Here is a 7514-nt window from a genome sequence, read left to right on the forward strand (position 1 = left end):
TTCAGCACCATAATCATTTATAAAAAGTGTAAATAAAATAGGCCTCAAACTGGAACCCTGAGGAACCCCTTTACTGACATAAGAAGTCGGACTGATAACCGTCAGCCACAGCAGCTTGTAATCTACCTGCTAAATAATCCTCAAACCATTTGCAGGACTTTTCATCAAATCCAACAGCTTCTAGACGCTTTAAAAGTATGAAATGTTCAACAGTATCAAAGGCCTTTGAGTTCAATAAAGGTCACTAAAAAGGGCAACACAATCCAGTTTATTATCTAGGGCATGAGCTATATCATTCACAACCTTAGAAGCAGCTGACATGGTGCTATGACCAGGACTGATATGCATTCAAAATACCAAGGTCAGATAAAAACGATCTTAATTGATTGTTTACCAGTTGCTCTAAAACCTTTGCTAAACATTGTGGCGATACCAGGGAGACATTTGCAGAAAGCCCACAACCTTTCTGTTGCTTTCTTGAATCAACACCAAATGGCCTATCACAACAAGTGGCCATAAAGGTGTCGAATGGACACAGTCCATGGCTCAAGGAGTTGAGTCTATGCCAGCCAGAGATGTCTCCACAGGACAGCTCAGGAAATTAACGACAGGATACCAACCCGGCGAAGAGCTTTGAAACTCACACATTCCACAATTAACGACCTTTATCTTTCAGCCATCAGGAGGAGAAGGACTCAGGAGCTCAGGAATACTAATGAACTATACAATCACACATCCATACTTCTCACACATCTGAATATAGGGAATCACCCTCCTTTCTTCATTTGGAGTACCAGACTGTTCTGATTAATCAATCAAAAAGGGACAGTCACCATTGGGTGAGAACGGGAATACACACCGTGTCAATACGAAGGAACCAATGACTGCTGTTGACACTTTCCAGAGTCTCATCACTACCCCCTCTCTGAATCAGGAGTCATAAATCTCTTCCCTTTTCACATTCCTTTAAAACCTACTTTCAACTATATTTTCCCAATGTCTTTAATGGATCTATTATGTAGTTTGAAGTATACTAGATGTGTTAACTATAGGCCCATATATATGTTGAAGATGTTCAATAGCTAAAGTTACATGCACAGACCATGATGAAGTGTTTCAGATATTCATCCAGAGACACTCTCCTATTTCCATGGTCCTACACTGCCACCTTGTGGTCATTTATAGCGACGACAGGTCCGTATAAAATGTCAGTGCGTCCAAATGTCTTAAATGATTAAATTGTTTTTCTCATATTGATCACAAAGTTAGAGACACAAGTCACATATACGAGTTAACTTGATGAAGACTTTATAGCCACAGATTGTACCAGGAAGGTTTATTTGATGACCTTATATTGATGTGCTAGCTATATAAGTTTGAATGTAAGTTGACAGGTTTTTATTATTTCGATCAATTGACAACAGTAATTGGTGGAGATGTAAAATACCGACATATTATTTTAAAAGGAATCTTTATTAAGATCACTTAGTAATAGATCCCAAAATAAAATAGACTAGAGGAATGATTCCTCTTGCATTCCTTTCCCCCCTCCCTCTCGGTTCGGGGTGAAATCTTCTCAAACAAAGAAATTAATTAGTAAACAGAAAAAGAGCGCGAAGCGTGATTTGCATGGCAAACCACGCCTGAGAATTCAAAGAGCTATAAAATGTTCTTATCTGGGTTTTCAGAGAGTTCAACTTTCCTCCCTCACCAAGAAACCTGCTGAAGCCAAGACCAACAATTTAGCTACAATTCAACCTTAGCTGAAACTTAGAGTTTGAACCTGGAGTTAGAGACGTCTTCTCCAGATGAACTTAAGAATCGCGTACAAGAAGTTTGAACCTCGCCTCTAATAGTCAAGAAGTTATCAACGCTCGGCCAAGCGAAGATCATTTTCGAAGCTATTTAGGAACGAGATCATTTAGTTTTATAACAGTTAGAAGAGCTAGAAACGTCAACTCTTCCAAACCAGCAGTCAAACCCTGGTTCAACATCGCCGCAGTGTTCCACATCCAGAGAGGCCTGTTGTCTACAGCTGTGAAAAGCCGGTAGCGCTGCTTGCCTCGACGTGACGATAACACGTCAGAGACCAGCTGTTCCAGCGTCTGCCGTTGCCAGGTAACCGGCCAAGCCGAGCCCGTCTCTCCGAGCTCAGCGGGACCAGACAACCCGACCGGCAGGACTTCCCAACTGAACAAAGTAGGCTCTGATTATCCACGTCTTTACTGCTGAGAGTTGATGCAACAGCTTAGATTCAAATTACTTAAATAGATCAGGAAAAGTTTAAAGGCTGTTATAGTCTAGTTGCCCCGTAGCTTTCCGCCTCGTTTCTCTGGTTGATTGATCCATACATACCTCCATTTACTGCTGCCAATTCTTATTCCCATATTTCATTATCATTTCCCTTTCACTTATTTTGTTTCATTGCATTTCATGTCTATTTTTAGTCGAGTTTCCGTGCTTCATTCTGGTGATCAATATACGTGCCTTATATTGCTTATCTCATTGAATTTGTTATGCTTGTATAGTTAAATAAATATTCCCATTTATTACAGAGAAGTTGTTATGTGTTTCCTTACTTGCAGAGTAAAGTAATCCCTGTATTGAAAAGATTTCACGATCTTTAGACTGATGACTGATTAGTATAAGTAAAGGTCCTTCATCTACGAAGGTGGTGCCCCTTACGAGTGTAAATTGATATCTTTATCAAAGTTTCATATTTTCATACCTTTACTAAATTCTAGATTTGATAATTTCGACTCTACACGCTACAACATGGCAATTTTGAAATTGGGCGATAATTGTTCACCTCACTTGTAAGATCTCCTTTGTGCAGAGGAAACACACAGGCTGTTTTCCATAACTTAGGAATGCTTTCTGCCATTAGGGTTAGATTCAAAATGTGCGTCAAGATATCTACTATAATTGCTTTGAATAAAAACACCCATCAAATGGTTCAAGCCCCATGTCCGCCCTGCTGAAGTGTCCTCCAGCAACAAGGCTCAGCAGGGGGTTTGCTCTCTGAAACCAAAGTTCCCAAAAAGGCACCAAATGAAGTGTATAGGTGGTCATAGAGCGTTCAGTGAGAATTTATGAATGATGTAAAGGATGTTAAGTGGGACAGAGTATTAGAATTAAGTAAATGGCTCAGAAATTGTACCAGCTTGTGTCTGTGTGTTGCTGATGAAGAGTCCGGTGAGAAGCACCTTGGCCGGATGAAGAAGTTCAGGACAGAAATATGAAGAAATAAGATGAAAAGAGCTGAAAAGGTTCCAGAGATACGGAGAGGTGGCAGCTTACTGTACAATCAGAAATCAAGATGAACAGAAAGAGAAAGAAAACTTATTACCAGAACAAAATACAAGAAAGCAAGAATAATGGAAACAAATTATGGAAAAATCTGAAATAATAGGTAAAGCTAAAAGTTGTGTATTTATTACAAATCCTCAGGATATTGCAAACTATTTCAGTGATTACTTTGCTGATGAAGATAAATTGAGACAGGAAATTAACTCGAGTTGATTTAATCACAAATCAAATTATGTACAAGAATCTACATTTAACCTTCAGGCAGTACAGGCAGTTTGGACAATCTAGATGAAAACTATTGAAAATGGTTTCTAACATCATCGTCCTGCTGTATTTGTATTTTGAGTTGGGTTTGAAGGAGTGGGCGTGACCTCAGGCCTGGAGGCTGAGGTCAAACCTCTAGAGACGAACAAGAGCAGCAGACCAGTTAGTATGCTGCTGTGTTGAGGAAGTGTTATCATCAGATATTAGTTGTACAGAGGCAGCAGTGTGGCGTGGCCCGGGCCAGCCCACTCTTCTCAGTATTTACCGACGATACGCTTCTGGACGAGCTTCCTGTTTGCAGACGACACTGCGGTGTATTTGGAGTTATGTAGCTTGGTTGAACTCAGAGATACACTGGATTCTGAACTAAAACTAATTTATTAATGGGTTTGTGCGTACAAACTTGTTTTAAACGTGTCTAAAACGAAAAGTATTGTGTTTATTACGAACAATTAAGAGAGAAAAACAACTTACAGGTGCAGCAATAGAACAGCTTACAGAAACTAAACTGCTTGGTATTACACTCGTTTTCTTTTTAGTTCAACTGCTGTTTGATAGTTGGAACTGATTTTCTTTTTTGTTTCCTGCTTATTTCAACTTGTGTTTCAATGGTGATTTTTATTTTTAAGATTTTAAGTTGTTCATTTAGTGTGTTTTTTGCGATGTATTATAGTTTCCGTGTGGACTTCGGGAAGAATAGACCTGTCTTGAGTAATAGCTAATGGGGATCCAAACAAAACGATTAACAGTAAATCCCTGTTCTGCAGCTGACCCTGACCTTTGACCTCTCTGCAGCAATAAGAGAATCCCTACAGATATCACACGAGTATCAGATTGTTATCCAGATCTTGTTCTGGATAAATTCTGCATCCCTTCTTTTTGCATCGCTCTGGTTTCTTGCAGTCAGACAGTTCTTCAGCAACACGTCGGCTTTTAGTTCACACAGATTTCATTTAATTGAAGCACAAAGAAGCAGCAAACCCACCGGGGTTTGCGAGCAGGACGGCGTGGGCGCCTTCCTTCACTGGGACTTCAGAGAATTCATGAATTAATTTAGGAAATGATAAGAGAACAAACTGGCAGTCTGGTTCTCCCGCCGCCGCTCACTTTGTTTTTGTTTGTTTGCGCTCAGTCGGCCTCTCAGGAGACAAAAACCATCATTCAGTGTTCAGAGTGTTTCTGGATTGGTGATGAAGCTGCGTCTGCCCGGCCGGCTGCAGCTGTGAGGCCAGCAGGAATCTGTGTGGAAACTGCAGCAGCACTTTAAGCTCTTGGGTCAAATTGGCCGCATCAGTTCAATGGGGATAAGAATAATAAAATTGCCTGTCATTACTGAAATTACTATTCCAAAATAATACCAGTCAAAAGCACTGGTTTGTCTATTTGGCAGGTTTTATCCCAAGGTGAGATACTCACTTTAATATTTCTGAGTTCATCAGCTTGCTAAGGATCTGTGTTTGCAACATAGTCACATTTATATAATCAGTTAACCTTTTTTCTTTAATATTGAGCAATAAACTGAGGGAGACATTTTTTTCCATCCAAAATGAATAAACAGTGTTTTGGAACAAAGCTCTTCATTTGAAAAGAGCAAACCAGGAACAAGCTGGTGGCTGAAAGCTGTTCAGAGGACAAGCTGCCGCCCAGAGACAGCAGAGCTGCTTCAGCAGGGCAGCTTTGTCTAAACATGAACACATAAACACCCAGAATAACACGACAGAGCTCAGAGCAGCTGAACACGGGCCAGACAGGGTGGTACAAGCTAAACATTTGGCTATTAACATTTTGAAAACGTTCGATCATTTCAGGTCCAAATCACTTGATTTTTTAGGATCTACGGCGGTTGAAGGATGAAACCGGATCACCTGTCCAACAGTTTACTAAACACTGAAGTAGCAGTTGTCTCTTCAGTGTTAAGTGTTTGACGTTAATCTTTGTGTTTAGTTGACTTTCAAAGCAGCCGAGGCCTGGCAGTGGAGCGTACTGAGGCCCGACACAGGGCATGGCTGCTGCACTGTGATGATTACTGTGTGCACATGTGATTATGTGTTTGAGATGGAGTATATGTGTGTGTGTGTGTGTGTGTGTGTGTGTGTATACAACATGATCTCACACACAAATACGTGAAATAAACACAAACTCTGAAGCGGTGATTTACGTGCTGTGGACACGAATGCTGGGAATATGTCATTTTGGCACTTTCCACCAACATGTAATTTGCCAACATGTGTTCATTTCACATTTGTCTGTTCAGGTTAGCTGAGCTGACTCTGTTCAAAGAAACTTTTCATCTTTCCAACCTCACACATAATAAAGAAATATCATTAACAATTCAAAAACAAACGAGATCAAAATAAAGCAATTAATCAATACTATTGTGGCGGTGGGTGGCATGTGAAGTAATCCATCACAGCACTGAACTGTTCTCTGGACAGTTATGGAGCGTAAAATCTTTCATGCAAGTACATTCATTAATAATAAAAACAGTTCATTAGGTTTAAAGTGCTCATTTCTGAGGAGATCACACATTGAAAATGAAGTAATTTCTGGATTCATAAAGTTGTGTTGAATCCTCAAAATGAACTGAGCGTCAGAGTTTGACCCCGTTCTCCTCAGACCTTTAAAACTAAAAACCCTTCTGGTGTGGAAGGCAGATCGTCCTTCAGTGGAGCGCTGAGTGTTTACTGTGAGAAACACCCAGAGGAGCTGACAGAGGTGCGGCCTGCTTCAGCCTCTCTGTCCACATGGCTCGTTCATCCTCAGGGTTTGCTCCACAGCAGCAGTGTCATGGCGGTTTGGACGCCCAGATGCAGGCCGGCTCATTTAGCTCGTTTCCTTCCAGCTTTGTTCTAACCTTTATTGAACAAGGTCAGCTGACAAAGACAAGGTCAGCTGCTGGAGAGGTGAAACCACTGAGCTGCTCCTTCACAGCAGCTAGGACTTTAAAGACCCCATGAAATGAAAAATAACTTTTTATCTTTTTGCCGATGTTGCTGGACTTAGTGTTCACCTGTTCACCTGTTTACCTGTTTACCTGTTCACCTGTTCACCAGTACAGGCCAAAACATGTTGATTTGTAGAAATGTTATATCAACATGAGCAGCACGTTTGTGTTGATGACTCATCCTGCAGGAGGGGGCGGAGACAAACATTTCATCCAATCAAATTTTGATAACCGCTGGAATAGTTTTTTTCCCAGCATGCAGCTCAGTTCAGCTGCAACATGGCTGAAGGAGTGTTTCTGTTTCTGGCTGCTTCACCTAAAACTCTTTTCCCAGACGGGCGACGGAGGCGGAGAATAATCCTCCACAACCACTTCCTCCATATCTCATTAATATTCAAATAAGCCCCTCCCACTGACGCTTCCCGCCTTAACTTTTCAAACGGGAATAACATGAAGACACCGAAGCAGATCAGGCTCTCTGACACTTCATGGGGTCTTTACCGGTTTGCTCTAAGGCTCCACAACAGCAGCCGCTCCTTCACTTCCACCACCAACAGATTTGGGATCTGAACCTTCGGTCAGACCTGCAGCTCTCAGATCCTACAGGCCGTTTCTCCGGAGAGGAGGAGAGACTTTGGTGTTTTCCTCCCTCTCCTTATTCCCTCATTCCCCAGTGATTTTTTTCTTTTGTTTCAGGTTGTTTGTTTCAGGTCGATCACATCAGGCTGATGTCGACCTCATTTTCTCAGTTTTCGACATGAAAAAGCGGCTGAAGCTGCACTTTTTGGGGCAACCAGCAGCCAACCAGCCGACCGCAAGCCCTGCTGTCGCCATCTGTCCCTCCTCCTGCTGCAGTGTCGGTGCCGCAGCCAGCGAGCAGCTAGATAAAGATCAGCCATTGGTCAGCAGCTCGGCCGCCCGGTCGATGCGGCGAGACGCACCGATCCCGACTGTTTTCTCGCCGTTTTCCCCGCTCACACCCCCGACTCCTCTAGAT

The sequence above is a fragment of the Centroberyx gerrardi genome, chromosome 1, assembly GCF_048128805.1.
Source record: "Centroberyx gerrardi isolate f3 chromosome 1, fCenGer3.hap1.cur.20231027, whole genome shotgun sequence".
Taxonomy (NCBI): Eukaryota; Metazoa; Chordata; class Actinopteri; order Beryciformes; family Berycidae; genus Centroberyx; species Centroberyx gerrardi.